The sequence below is a fragment of the Aphelocoma coerulescens genome, chromosome 12 (assembly GCF_041296385.1).
Source record: "Aphelocoma coerulescens isolate FSJ_1873_10779 chromosome 12, UR_Acoe_1.0, whole genome shotgun sequence".
Taxonomy (NCBI): Eukaryota; Metazoa; Chordata; class Aves; order Passeriformes; family Corvidae; genus Aphelocoma; species Aphelocoma coerulescens.
In genome coordinates this window covers 7275620-7291976 of record NC_091026.1, presented here as the reverse complement: position 1 = coordinate 7291976, position 16357 = coordinate 7275620, and the positions used below count along the sequence as shown (strand labels likewise).

Sequence of the window (16357 nt, the reverse complement as noted above, 5' to 3'; positions counted from 1 at the left end):
CATGTACATACTGTACCTTTGCTTAAGCAAACAGTCCCATCCAGGTCAGTAGGACTCTGCATTCATTATAACCAGAAAACACTGTAGAACAGAGCCCTGGAAATATCCTTGGAAGGTAAGCAGTGGTATACATACTTTCACTACTCAAAAAGTTTTAATTGTTTAATGTTTAATTTTATACTGTCTTGCAACTTTTTAATCTTGATTTGGAAGCTTACATTGACTTATTCTCCCTTCCACATCACCAGAATTTCTTTAAAATACCCTATTATGTTTGAAGAAATTTTAAGGTACTGTGCCACCAGCTCATATCATTGAAGTTCCAACATCAGATTTGTTTCAATGTTTTTTTTAATTATATTAGTTTCTGCATTTTACCAAAATTCTTATTTCAGAGCTATACACTGCATCTCTTTTCCTAGCTAACTAGATATTTTAGAAAGAAACCCCCCCAAAAATATTATTAGCATACTTGATTTGGTAAATTTGAGAAGTCACTGCTATCAAAACAGAGCAGTTAACATCTCTAATCTTTTTACCTTCAGACATGATTGTTTCATCATTTTGTACAACATTTTGTTTAGTTATCTGTTGCTACTCAAATATTACAGCCAAGAATAAAAGGCACAAAGTATGATTCATTTTTTAAACTTGCTCAGGAACACATGATGTTGCTCATTTATCACATACAAGGTTAATTACATGACTAGAACTGCTTAGTCAGGATTACAACCTTCTACTATGGTTACTCAAATAGAACACCAACTACACACACAGAAATACATTATCCTTATTTGTTACACACAAAAATACACATTCCTTAGTTGTCACACAGCTTGGCACATTCATACACGACCAAAAGAAAAACCAAACTTTAATCAATTTGCAACTTAAAGATCTTGGTATTCTTACATGCGAATCTTTAATTTGGGCAGCTAGATTTCTTTTCCTACCAAAAAGGCCATTTAGTAGGCTTATGTACAGGGTGTGATATATCCATTTATAACTCTGACATTGGTGAGTTAACAGAGGCACAGGCTTATCAATAAGCTCCTCTCCAGGTCTTTACCTGCCACAAGCAGCACCCCGGGATCATTATGGCAGGTGATTGCAAAGCAATTCTCTCTTATTGCAAGGCAAGGATTCCTGGATCTCATCTCCTGCTCAGCTCAGTCCTATACCCCTGCTTTTTCCCCTCCTTGGAGTACACTTCATAAACACCATAGAGCTTCTTCCAAGGCTTCTCAGCTACTTTACATTTTGGGTGAGATCTTCCAGCCCAGTGTAACAGATGGACATCCTCCTTCTCCTCAAACTTCCCAATCCATCTTTCAAAATTGTCCCTTCCACTTATCCATCAATTTATCACCAGTCAGTGAGGACAATTGCTGGATAACAAGAGTGAAGTGGCCTCACAGAAGAAATCTGAATGGCTTGTGCATCAAAATCCATCAGATCTCTTTGACTAGAGAGCGCCACAGCGATTACAATAATATGAATTATCAGCATTCCTGAGAAACACACTCAGAAATGCTTAAATACAGGAAATCCTACCACATACACATTCCACAATAACAGCTATTTCTGTATCCCTGCATACAAATCAATTTGCAGCTTGGTTACAGAAAGATAAATAACGTAGGAAAACATAAGGAAGACAAAAATATTACAGTTGTCATTCGCCATGGGCAAAATATATATCAAAATCACAGTAATAAAAGAAGAATTGAGACAAAACATTTATGGTTCATATATGACAAATTTCAATAGCTTCTTGACTTAAAAGGAGCACAGGATCCAGGACTGGATGGGACCTTCTGAGCCAAAATGACCTCCTAGGTCCCTATGTCCAGCATTGTGTTTTATAGGCAAGCATGTAACTTAACTCCATCCATGAACATACCAGTTCCATCCTGGTAAAAACCATCTTTGCTCTTCACTGCTCCCCTTCAAAAAAATATTCCAATGGTCTACTGCTCTCTGGGATAAACACCAGCCCCAGTGCCAGTTACACAACTTTGTTAAGGGTCACACAGTCCTGGAGCCCATTTTAATGTGACAGCTCAAATCTGAACAACTCTGCCCTATCACTTACTATCCATCTTTGAAAAATAATATTGGTCTCATTCCTGCTTATTTCATTTCTTTTATGGAAGCAGGAGTGTTTCCTATTTCCTAAACAGTATTGCAAACATTCCATGAGAGCCATGTGGAATGGAGGACAATCTCATTTTTAAACCCACCGGTGGACTTAAAGCCAGTGCGTGTCACTTCGCAGATGGACCATAAGAAACCTTGACAGCTGCACCAACAGAAGCCACATGAATCTCAGCAAGGAAAAATGGGAAGTGTTGCACCTTGGGTTAAATAACCCCACACCAATATGGACTGAGAAAGGATCTGGAAGTGGCAGTGGGCACTAAGTTAAATATGTGCTCATTGTAAATCAGACAAATTCCATATCTTCACTGTTTCGTTTTTCCTCCCTCCCTGCTTTCCTCCCTTCCATGCTCTCACACACCCTATTTATTTCTTTATTTTTAAGGCACAACCTGTGTCTTCCACAGAGGCCAAATGAATGACTTGGCCCCATATTTTTGCCTCTGCAACCCTGATACATCTATAGGGCACACATCAGCTTGTATGGTAAATGTTAAATAACATTTAATTTTCATAGTAATGAAAGAACTGTACAGGCAGGGTTGGTTTGTGAAAATAAAACTAAAAAAGTAAGGGATCAATTCAAAATACAGACTGAAGATTGCAGTTCTAGCAGGATATGATGCACATATTTATCTGCTCTCTTTTCTCTGCAGTGGAGAAATTGTATTTTGTTCAAATTAGTTGATATCTTTAAATGAATGCTTAATTTCATTCAAAATGGAAGTAGGAACACAAAAAAAAATACAATTAAACAAAATAATAAGAAAATACCTAAGAGTATGTATTAAGTGCTTGCAAAAGAAAATCTCTATTAAAAGAAACTGAGAAGGCAGGTTTGGTTCTAAGGGATTGCACAGATTAAAATAGAATTTGCACATAATTGCTAATGTCTATTATTGCATTTAGTTCTACACTGCATCATAAAATTAGCAGAAAAAACTGACAGCTGTAAACTTGAAGATATGAAGCACAACAATATGTCTGTGTTCTGAAGGATCTAATCCTGAGGCTGTATAGATTAATAGTTGTTTGTTCACTGATTTGATAAAGCTAGGTCATCTCTCCTCACAGGCAGCTGATTCCAGCAAGGCTGTCTCACACTTTTGTTAATGCTGCTTGAAATCTTCAAGTCTCAGCAATCTTTTCTGAATATATGATGCAACAGGACTGATAAGATAAACTGTCTTTCTGATGGAATCCATGGAGTTCCCCCCTTTGATATTGATCATGGAGAACAAAACAAAGGCTACCCTTACCCTATGAGTTTAGGTGGAATCATTAGAACTTCATTTTCTCAAAAAAAAAGAAAGCATTTGCTTTCTTATTTTAAGTAAATCAGCTTAGCAGAAACTCTGTTGCTCAGGAAATCTTTTTTTCCCCCACCCTGGCCAGATGGTGTACATTAGTCATCATTTATTATCTTCATATTTTCAAAATCTTTGAAAGAAATATGCAAAGCTACTGTTACATGTCATAAGGTGACACACCAAAATTCTGCATTTACCTTAAGATGTTCCACAAGATACCCATTTCAAAATAGTAAGTCACTAATTTGCAAAATCTTAATCTATTATGCTAGGTAATTAAGTCTTACTATATTAAAATTTCTATTCCCTGGGCATCAGAAATGGGAATTATTTCTTAACTGAGGAGATACATTTTTGCATCCAGACTAACAAACATGCATCAGAGCAAAAACTGCTTAGCTGATAAAGTGACTCAATTCAAGCAATTTACTGGACTGATGAACTTTCTGAAGTTTAGACATAACACAAGATACTTTGACATTATTGATTTAGGGACCAAAAACAAAAAAATCACATGCTGTTAAATAATTTGAGTGACTGATGCTTTGATAACATATATAAAGCCATTTATCTCTTTGACAATCAGCCATTCTTTCAAGTTCTGGCACTGGGAAAAGACTGTATCTATAGGACAGAAAAGTAACTTGACTTTTAAATTTCAAAATATGATGATTTAATTTTTCACTTTGTATACCTATATTACCCTGAAAATCATCTGTAACTTGCACCACAGTAACCATTTTAAAAATAGGAAAATAAACCTATTTATTCCCACATGAAAAAATGTTATAGCAGTTTCCCAAAACAAAAAATGAAACACAAATGAAATCCATACACCTGCCAAAAAGAAATCTATATACTTGCCTCCATTCCATCAACTTCAAAAGCAGAAAAAAGTGATGTACTTCCAAGATCAGACATGGAAATTACTCTCTATTTATTAGAAGAATTAGAATTTTTTATGACTCAACAATTTAGTGATAACTATTGGATTAACTGTGCCTTTAGATACATAAACAAGAAGGGCAAGTTTGAAAAGCATATTTTAAGGAATTGTATTCTGATCAATCCAATTAAATCATGTTTCAGCATCCTCATCAGCCCTGACCCACTGGAGGGAATACAACCATTGCTCTCTACTATGGCAGGTGTCTGCATTACTGCCCTTGTAAGCACAGCTTTGCTTTTGACAGTGCTCTGCAGCAACTTTAGAAAATACAATTATGTACACAAAATGAGACTCCTTTAATACAGACCTGGGCAACAGACACTGTTTCCATACTTCAAGTGCACATTTCATGAACATGAAATGAGACCCTTTTATGCTTGAATGCATTGAATGCACGTAAAATTCAGGGCAAGGCTGGGCAGGAATTTGGCATTAGGCCCAGAAATATCTCCAGTCTTTCGAGGGGCTTTATAGGACACCATCACATTACTGCAGATCCAGATGCTCTGACATTTAAGGCTGGTGCATCTGATGGCAAGGTTGATACTTGAAAGTCAACACCAAATGCATACTCCATACTTTGGAGTAGAAATAAGTAGGTGTTACACAGCATGAACATTCTTACACCAGTTCTATAGGAAATGAACGGGATTTCACGTTGCTAGTACCACTGCCAAGCAACAGATCTCACTCACAATACTTTTACTGTTTTCAAAGAGGACACAAAATCCTTTCATCTTTTTTGAACTGAGGATTCACAATCCTGTCACAATTAACAACAGTTCCACCCTCCAGATCTCAAGCAGGCATTTGTGTTTGCAGGAACAGAACGTGCAATAAGAACACTTCAAATACTGAGCACAGCAAAGGAACAAAATGGATGTGCAAGCTATACACTGAGGTGTAATTAAAATTAACTGCAATTAAGTTTCTTTCTATCAGTGTAGTCTGAAGGAGCATTTGAATAACTTACATCACTGAAATAGTATCTCAATCTTCAAAGACAGTTTTAGTTTTACTTTCATCTGACAGGTTCTGGCAGCTAGAGGTAGATGAATAAGCAGGGCATATTTAACACTGATTACTTTTTTCATTATTTCCAGGAATCACTTCCTCTAAATGCACTGCAGACCTGCATTTCATCTGAGTGTGATTGTTTCTCATATTCTTAAATCATGTATTTTGCACTTACATTGTAACACAACGATGGAGATATAAACACCTCTGTTCTGTAAATAACCATTTGTACAGAGAGAAAAATGTTGTGTTCAAATTACAATTTTTCATACAGATTACAGGCATCTGTGTGGCTCCACACTGGTTTTATTCACGTAAAAGTTCTATTAATATACACTAAGTAAGTATTTTCTGTTCATAATATTAAATAGAACAAAATCCAACTTTTTGTCTGGTTTTTTTCCTGTGTTAGATTTAGGCAGAGCTCTGCTCTGGGACAGGTAATGCAGACTTTGCTGAGCAACAGCTGGGGAAAACAACAGACATCCACTCTGAGTGTACATTATTAAATCCTCTACTGGCACAGACAACCCTCCTAGCTTCACATTGTTTTGAAGACATGAGGCAAATGGTGTGATTTTGAAAATTTGATCATAAATAACTAAAAGCATAACTGAACTCCTACAAATTGACCATCTACTAAAAAAATATTGAGAAAGGGACAATGAACCAATCACTTGGCAATGACTGCATTCTTGCAAGGTGTGAAAGGCAGGTTGTAGAAATGCAAGCAGGCAGTGACACGTGAGCCTCAGTCCTAAATCTTGTCGAAGACTGAGCACAGTATTGCAAAGAATTACACAAGTGAAAGCAGGCCAACTAAGCAACAAAGAATATAACTGGAACAAAACTAATTCACTCGGGCGTCTTTCTGTCCCCATCTAACTGATGATATTCCGGAAAACAAGACCAGCACAATAAGTACAAGAAAATATTTGTGTATACTGGCACATGGTCTCATTGTTTTCCTCACATAGTTGAATAGAAGCAGTGTCAAGTGATGAATTAAACCTGCATCTAGTAATAAAACAGTATTAATGTTAAATATATTTGGATACTTGCTATCAATTTTATTTATTTATAAGACAGCAGGCTTTGGCCAGAAACCAGGGTATGAGAATATTAGTAGGTCTCAGATACCTTAGTGGACATATTCAAATTCTGAGAATTTAAAAATCAAGATAATTTTGTAATCCTTTATGAATTCACTCTGACCATGCAGAAACCCATGAGTAAAAAACAGCCAGGAACACTGACAGCATTAAATCCTCTATTGAATTTATTTTTATTTTACATATATTTTGCAGCTAGGAAAACTTTCAGATGTTACAAGACTGGCAACAAGTCCACTTTTTGTGTGGGAAGTGTTTTGTAGATAGAGACTTCGCAGAACATGGAAAGCCTAACCATGTCCTCCCTTTGTATTCATCTCAAGGTCAGACCAGGACATGGGGTAGTATGTTTGAGTTTTTGAAAGAGCTCATGGACAAGAAATATTAGAAGGTGGAATAGCTCTCTATAAATACAGAGGAGCTGCAAGAAAAATGCCAAAAATAGCACAGCTAAACCAACAATTTGTATCCAGTCTACAAACAAGACCCATTATATATCTGCTTTGATTTCAGCAGTGCTCAGGTACAACACTGATCCACTCTTATGAAAATTCATCAAAAATTCAAACCCATTTAGCTGGTTTCTAGTAACAGCACCACCATGAAGCTTTCCTGTTTTCTTCACTCTAACCATGGTAGAAAAGTGTTCAAACCAACACTAAATGTACCAATATTGAAATAAAGGAACCCATGGAATACTACTAATATACACTGCTAAGGTATCAGGAAAACTTACCACAGTAGAAACAACTGAAATACCTGAATAAAGTTGAAGATATTTTTGTTCATTTCCTCTGATCTTCAGATCAAACCTAGTGATAAAAATCTTCAACTTCTGATAGAAAGGAAAATATGAGTCTGTCTGCCCTAAAGCCAGATTTCTTGCTTCTTATGGATGAATCAGTTTTCCCTCTATCTTGTGGAATGTTGCTAACATTATTGAAGGTCCCTCCAGTGCCTGCTACAATTACAATTCTAGATTCTGCAAATGCTTCTAAGTGCATCCTTGTAATCACTAAGTTACAATGCAGAATCATTTTCTTCCTTTCGTTCCCTTACCATTTGGAATCCCAGGAGATGTATTTAGGTTTTGAATGTCTTATTTCATTTTCCGCTTCTCCACACAGAACACTTGATCGAGAAGATTATTTTGTTATTATTCCCATCTGAACTGCATCTAAGCCTGTTTTAATTTATTTCCATATCTGGAATATCAGTTTTGATGTCCAGAGAACTCACTGTCCACAACAGTATATTCCTAAGTGCTCTGTCACTGTTTCAAGTTCAGTTCAATTATCACTGTAAGACAGTTTGAGTATACCAACACCTGATTTTTCTCCACCCATAAAACTGCTTTCCAGCTGATATAGAACGTCATAGTCCCTGTTATTTTTCTTCCATCTATTCAATGGAATAGCCCCCAAAGCTTATTTACAAACAGTGTTCTTCAAAGTAATTACGTGAAACAAGAATTATTACCTACCTCCCTTTTGGAAAAATTAGGCTTTTTCCCCTAAAGAACCACAGTCTCCACTATTCTCAGGTAGGCAAGAAAAAAAATATTATTTTGATCAGATAAAAATCCCAGAGACCAAGAGCCACAAACAAATTTTTTTCTTTCAGCTATATGCACAGAATTTAAAAACCATGCATTTACTGACGGTCACAGAGTCATCAGGGTTGGAAGAGACCTTCAAGATCATCTGCTTCAAATATCAACCCACCACCACCACAATCACCCCTGAGCCATATCCCCACATGCCACATCCAGATGCCTCTTGAACACTTCCAGAGATGGTGGCTCTGCCACCTCCATGAGCAGCCTGTTCCAAAGCCTAACCACTATTTCAGGGAATTTTTTTTCCAGTATCTAATCTGAACCTTCCCTGACACAATTAAATGGCCATTTCCTCTTGTCCTTTCTCTTGAGATATGGTAGAGGACAGCAATCTCTTCTAAGGGAGTTGTAGAGAGTGATAAGGGCCCCCGAGCCTCCTTTTCTCCAGACTAAACCCCAGCTGCTCTTTGTAGGATTTTCCAGACCCTTCTTCAGCTTCACTGCCCTTCTCTGGACACACTTCAACACCTCAATCTCCTTTTGAAATGAGGGGCCCAAAACTGAACACAGGATTCAAGGTAATCTGGTTGCCTAAGTAAAGATATTTCACAGCCAGAAGAGCAGAACTGAAAATTCTATTAGCTTCCCACTGTTTCAGTGATTGATTTGAAGACAGCTCTAAAAATTATTTTATTCTACTTCAGTGAGTGTAACTAAAATACAAACCTTTGTACCTTAATGGCCTGGGAGTTGCTGACATATGGAAGCCAGTTTATATTGCATATTGGTTTTTAAAATGCCCACCGATACATTTACAAATATTTTCACAATCCACTATTACACATTGAATGGCCAGTAAAAATATTGGCAAAATGGAGGTCTGAAAATTAGTCCTTAGCATGGAAGGAAGACTAACAGGAATTTACACTCCAAAGCCTTAATTCAGAATCACTTTGGAGTCAGCAACCACCATTTTTTGTTTCCTTTTGCAAACTGACTATTCGATGTCACAAGTTTTCTACTCCGATTCCAACACCAGTGCCTCGAATCTGAAAAGAGGGTCGTCATCTCTGCAGAAAAAATGCCCAATACTCTGCAAATCAACTCCTCAAAGTGCAACAAAATGCTTTAATTAAAGCTATTTCCTTTGCTTAGTGCTATTTCTAATTTATGATTTGCCAAAGGCACTGTTTTACTCGTGTTTCGATGGAATACTTAGCACAGCGTGAAATAGATGGCATCTCCTCTGTAGCAAAAGTGAAAGGTTGACTTCTGCCCTGGGCATCTTTTATTTTTTGTGAAAGCTTAGAGGTAGAAACTGAAGCATGATAATTGAACCTTGAAGGAAAAAGTAGTGACATTATAAGAACTGCTTCTGTCAAGTGATAAATATCCTGTGCTACAATATATTTAATTTGTACGAATAAATACGTAATGGCAATAAAGATTAGAAGGTAGTTATGCCATACAAAATGGGACATGTTGGACATGCTGACAGTTAGTAGACCCCACCTATCATTCCAAGTAAAGGTGCAGTTACTATATGAAAATAAAAAGGATAATTCATCTAATCTCTCTTTTTAAATAAATGTAAATGCAGAATTATTATACACAGCATATTAAAAAGGTGGTTTTCATATTCTCCAGCACCCAAGGCATAAACCTGAAAGTGCCAGTGGAAATAACAAATGATGTAATAGAAGTGTGTAAAACCTGAGGCAATAATACATCGCAGTCAGAACCCAGTGGCTCTGCTCAAGTGACACACACATTTGCACTCAGAAGTTTTGCCTTTTTTTCCTTTGGTTAAAGCTATCACAGCAGCATTCTCCTAGTGAGGTGTGTCAGAACTAATGTAGCTGAATGTAGTTCACTGTAATTGAAAGTAATTCATGCTGTCACATTTACTGTAACGAGAGGTCACATCTCCAGGGCCATAAACGTTGTTCACATTAATCGTAACTGACACCTTCCTCCTCCTTCAGGGAAATTCAGCCATATTACATGGCTTAGTTCACATCCTTTTTAAGCATATGAACTTTTTTATGTTTGGCTGGTTTTGTGGTATGTCTTGGGTTTATTGGTTTTTCAAGCTAAAAACAGGCAAAAATACCAGCAATAAATTCTGCCTTGTGCATGGTGATAAAGTCATCTCTCAGAAAAGTATGTAACAATAATTATAATTACCCCAATCTCCAAAAATCCTACAGATTACTAAAAATTATGACCTAAAATCTGAGTATTCTGGAAACAAAAACAGTTCTTAAATTATAAATACACATAGGCCATATTCTAAAAGAGCAAGTAAAATACAACACACTCTGTAATGACCCCCTGAACTATATGCATTAATTTCTTATTAATATTTACATATATTAAGATTTAGGAATCATAAAGCCCCACAGTAATCCCATGTACTTATTTTGGAACATTTAAAGTCCATACTGACATGCCAGGGCATGAACCTCTATTCTCAATATGACCATATATTTCAAACCTGGTAACTCAACTATGACACCATTTCCTTTTTAAACATTAACCAGTTGTTTGGGGGGGTTATATTATCTAAGTCTAAATCTTTTGATCCCTATTTAACAAAGCTACACACCTGAAGAAGGCTCTTCAAAGCACCGAATGTACATGCACTCCATAACTAACAGAGTGTACGGAAAGTGGAAAGCTTTTATCTGCATGCTTAGTTTATCCTGAATTATAGTTAAAAGATGAGAAAAGCTGAAGAAGGAAAAGTGCAATGTAAAAACGCACTGGCAGGACTACGATGTGCTTGTTGGCCAAAGAATAATCGAACTTTCTTAGTTTTGTTTTCATTGGGTTGACCAAGAATCTGCGTTTTCTCCTTGAAAAGTTACACGGCATCTTAACTCAGAATTAAAAGTTTAGGATTTGGGTTTTTTATAGCAGATCCTTATGGGAACACAAAATATAAGTTTTCACTTACTCACAACAACAACTGATAATATAAATGATAAAAAGTTTCACTGAATTATGTATTAAAGAACTGAAGAACACAAAAATAGGAACACAGATTCATTTCTACAATAGGTTGGAATAATGTTATTTTTTGATAAGCAGATTAGCCTTAAAGGTACAATTATTTGAAATGGATCATAACTCCACAAGAAAATCAGTTGCTTGATTTCCTCTGGCATAAGTCAGTAATAATGCTACTGAAATCAAATAAATTAGACGAGTATATGAATTTTTGAAGAATCAATGTTGAAAGACTCCAGACTTGCTATCTATCACAGAACACAACTCTTTAAGCATAAAGTTGATTCTTTAAGAGACCAATTTTTCTGTTGTCTGACAATGTCATTTAATTTTGGTGAGGCATCCAAAAATTGTGCAATTTTCTACAGTAGCATTTGGTGTAGAGATACACAAAACATTGCTGTGAGTCCTGCAGTAAAAGTTTGCTGAAAGACCTACTCCTACTCTTCAACAGTAAAGAAACACCAGAACAAAAAATGCACGACCTCACTGCAATAAAAAAGTCATATTATGATTACTTATGATTAACCTTAACTGTTATATTTTTAGCAACCTCACTCAGCATTTCTCTGAAATAAATCTAGTTTTTGCTTCCAAACAAGTAAGCCTTCATGTTTCATTATTACCACACTATTGCATAATATTTGTTCTGCATCAGTATCTACAACAGCCTTGATGATGCTTGTTGTACCAAACATATTATCAACAAGGATAAAAACATGATTTACATTTAAAGTAGTTCTCCATCTCAGTCTTAACTGCATTGTAATACCATCAGTTTCTTACTCTATATAAAGGCACTTTAGCACTTCTACCTAAGTACCTCATTGATTCCTAATTTTGAAGGTTATCATTAATCCATACATTTCCAATTTATTATCACTTAGGAAAATAGCTCAAAATCATAGTGAAACTATATTCCAGCAAATCACCGTTGCCATCGATAATGCCTCAGCACCACAAAAAGTATACCAAATTAAATAACTATGGGCTTTTTTAACTAGGGAAGTGCCTTTTGCTTTAGAAATAGTCTCCTATTCTATAAAGAATCAGTCAGAAAGGAAAAATACATTTAGATAATAAAACATGCACTCCTATTGAGTCCTACAGCTACTCAAGGCAGGTCTATTACTTAGGACTGTTTATGTACTTCAATAAACCTTCAATCACTAATTTCAAAGTTTTTGATGAAAAGAAGCAGCAGCACTAATTAAACATTCTGCCTAAACTGAGTATTTCATAGTTCTGGAGATGTTCTAAAGCTTATTTTTGTACAGTAATTTCACAAAGACTGTACAGTCTAATACTTTATTAGGATTGGGGGTAAATCAAGACAATATGCCAGTGAATTCAAGTTTTCCCCTTTTTCCTACTTTATTTCTACATTCTTTGTTGCACTCTTTTCCAGCAGATTTGACAGCACTGAAATGTGAAGTTGTGGGGCCAAATCCTGCCAAAATGAATGTCCTGTTCACTCCTACTGGAAGTCTGTTCCCATATCTCACCCCTCTGGCATTTAGAAAGCTCTTCTAATCACTAATGTAACTTTACCCACAGCTAGTTGATATCCAGTTGTTCTTGTGCCAACACTACCCTTTAGCTAGAGCAGCTTTCCTCTCCCCCTCATGTTCCCCCACTGAAATTCTCTCTCATTCTTCAATTTTCCAAGCTGAAAAATGTCATGCTGTTAGTTCCCTCTTATGAAATAAGTTTTCTTTACACAGTCATCCTATTATCCTTCCTCTGCACCTATTTATTTGAATTGATCCACAAGAGGATGATTAATTTACCCTCTGTCAGAAAGCATTTCCACACTGTGACGAAGTATGCACATAAATCTGTTATGTAATTTTAAAATATGAATTTCTTATATGTCTGTTTCTATGAATCTCTTTAAACTCCATACCTTCAAATCCTTACTTTAGGGTCAAAATTGTCTACTACTTGAACTCCACCAAAGAATCAACACTAGTTTCTCCAATCTCATCTGATCGAAATTCTTTACATTATTTTTTGAAGCTCCTCAGATTTCTATTTCAGTAGGGCACCTTAAGCATTTATCATTTCTATCTAAGCACATAGAGCTTCTTAACATTTCACATGTGGGGAGCCCTTTCCATGGGGATCCTTAAAAGACAACACTTTTCTTGGAAAAGGATTGTTCCGGTAGGTTTGCATAAAGTTGCCTTTTCCCTTGTTACATAAGCCTTGCTGTCTGTGCTGTCAAGTATTTATCATGTCCAGAGTTAAACAGTACTGTCTTTTAAGTCAAAAGGAGTAGGCCTGAGCCCAGAATCTGGACAGCATCCAGTTGTAGTCATGTTTTCTTTGGATGAAATATGTTGGACAACTGTAAAGCCTTTTTACTACTGGTAAAAAATACGGTTAGATTAGGTCTCCAGGCTACAGACTTTGTCATTTAGATTCCGTGACAGCAACAAGCCATGAGAGGAGCAGAGAGAAGTTAGTCAGGCAACCAGCTCCTGTGATGATTAAAAACTTGACAATTCTGTAAAAAATACTTCACATTGAAAGGAATCAATTTTTTAACCTTTACTTGCAGTCTTCCAAAAGTATGATTAATCAGGGGCTATGCTCTGTAGCTGTTTATTTTTGTGGTTTCTACTGCATGTACTGGCACAGGTCATTTAAGATGCTGTCATTTGTTCTTTCCTCGTCTCTTGAATGTGTACCCTTTCACCATAACTTGCTTTTCCCCAAAATAATAAACCTACTTCAGACAGAATCATTCTGATAATACTTAGCCCAGGTGAAAGTAGATATTTTGAAAGCTAGACCATCAATTATTGCAACTATTATCCTATCTGCCAATCAGGAATACTGGAGTACTAACAACATTTTATGCCTTGATTAGGTTTTGGTTCTTTACATAAGAAAGGGCAGCACAGATGTTTTATCAAATAAAATTAAATTACAGGGCACATTTTAATTCTGAAGAATTATATGTTCAGAGACCATTTATTCTTCCACTCTGGAAAAGCACAGAAGTCTCAAGAAAAGGCCAAGAGAGCTTAGTTTAGCTTCTGAGTGATCCAGGGTATTTTCCAGACCAACACCCCCACCCCTGGCCAAGCGGAGCTCTGCTTCCTTGGAGGACCTGAGACACCACAAGCCGAGTGAAAGTCTGAAGTCAGGCATCAAAATATTACTACAGTAATGGCACGAGGAAATTCACTTGTTATGCTCAGGACAGAAAACTGAAGACAAACTGATAATAAGCTTTTGTCTCCCTAGTTTCCCTTCACCTCTGAGTTTCACCAAACTCCACAAAACGTCCACAAAACAAAGCATGTTTGCAAAAAGGAAAGAAAAAATACACCATAGTTGCTCATATTTATGCACATTCCTCAGTGTGCTGGCTCTAAGCTAGAGAACAATACTTTGTGCTCACTTGGTGTGACATTACTTCAGGTTGTCTGTCACAACAGGTATTTTATTTCTTAATTCCTGTTAAACTTTGATCATGTTTGTTAATTATAGTTCAATGGAGTCAAAAGTAATTAATACACACGTATAATATAAAATGCACCAAGGACAGATGCATGCAGATGTATTTATCTTATGAATAGCAAAGTGACCATAAGATAAATAGGCAGATTAGTGTCAACTGGATCTAGCTGAGAAATAGCCTTAAAACTGCAGCAGCAAGACACCAGCAAAGGTCATAACCTGCAGTCTGAGAGGGAAGTCACTGGCTCTGCAGCTGCACTGATCTTCATGCCCAAGCCAGCGAGCTTTAAATCCACCCTACGTATTCTGTAATTAAACCTCTGGCTGCAGTGAACACCAGCTGGACCCAGAAGTTTCACAGCACCATAAAACCTGGTATTGGCTGGCAAATCAAGCAGTCTGATTCTGGCTGTCCAGGGTCTCTATTCCAGCATCCAAGAATCACATGTAGAAATACAAACTCCATCACTGCATCTATGGCAGAGATGAAAGCAGACACTGCAAACCGAGAGCAGGGATCCAACCCAGCACCACTCTCTGGAGCTGGGCCAGCTAAAAGGCTGCTCTCTGCAAACTATACATGCATCTTGTTTGCTTTAATACTTTAATGGTAGCTCAGAAAAAATACATAATGCACAACCTGTGTATATTATGGAGTATATATACACGCAGACTACAGTGGGCTTATATGTAATACAATCTGTACACAGGTAATGCACAAACTATCGGTGCAGTGGAGAATGGAAAGTGCAACACTTTCCAGTTGATGTAAACAGCAGTGACTCCTCATAGCAGCTTGTACTGAAAAGTGGGGAGAAAGGGAGATTTCAAGCCAAGCCCCTCAGCTGGGCTTGTTCCCAATTCCATCTAAAGCACCACACAAGGATAGAAGAGTATTCTCCTGCCATTCAAAAACGAAGTAGGTCAATATGACCTGGCTGTATTTCCTGACATGTTTATCCTGGCCAACTTTTGCAGACTGCAAAGAAGACATTCCAAATATACATCCATCAGAAACTTTTCCATATATTTGCTGTACACTCACATATAGAGCCAGAGGAAGCAAGCAGAGGTGAGAAACTGAAATGTAAATATAGAGGTCTTTTTTTAATATCTAAACTGTCCTGATATTAATCTAGAGAATATATCCTTGCCAGACCAATATAATGCTGATGAATATTTCTTTTAAAAAAAATCTATTTCCTTAATTTTTGCTTTCTACTATATTATCTTTGCTCTTTAAAAGCAAAATGTAAAAATAAAACTCACCACCCCAGATGCTATTAATATTAAAATTACATCACTAACACTCTTTTCATAGATTGCATGAAGTCTGATTTTCAGCACAAAAACGGGCAAAAAGTCTGAAAATCCTGTGTGTGTTCAGTTTAGGATGAACACAAATACAGAAAGTTCATGTAAGAAAAGATTAGTAGAGGATTAAAACTTTGAAACACAGGTGAAGAGAAGGTTAGAACAGGATATAGATCCTGTCACCTTTCAATCATTTGTTTAAACTCAGTTTAGGTGCATAAGGGTTGAAATTGGATTCTTTGGATGTCCTTCTGCAGCTACAATATAACCAAACACCACACTCACAGCAAATCCTACTGTGAGTGCCTGGGAAACAAACAGCTGGAAAACCTGCTTGGCAGAAACTGTAAAAAAGCCAACAACCTCTAAATCTACTGTGACTGAACTGTGGGTGAGGTTATTTTCTAGTTAGCAATTATTAAAATTAACTAGAATTAGCTAAAATTAAAATATT

At 36.6% G+C, this 16357-nt stretch overlaps 1 protein-coding gene across 9 annotated transcripts in view; it reads right to left on the bottom strand.

Moving 5' to 3' along the window:
- The window catches only part of CACNA1D (calcium voltage-gated channel subunit alpha1 D), a 170809-nt gene that overhangs the window by 109812 nt on the left and 44640 nt on the right, over nt 1–16357 (bottom strand). The window lies entirely within an intron of this gene.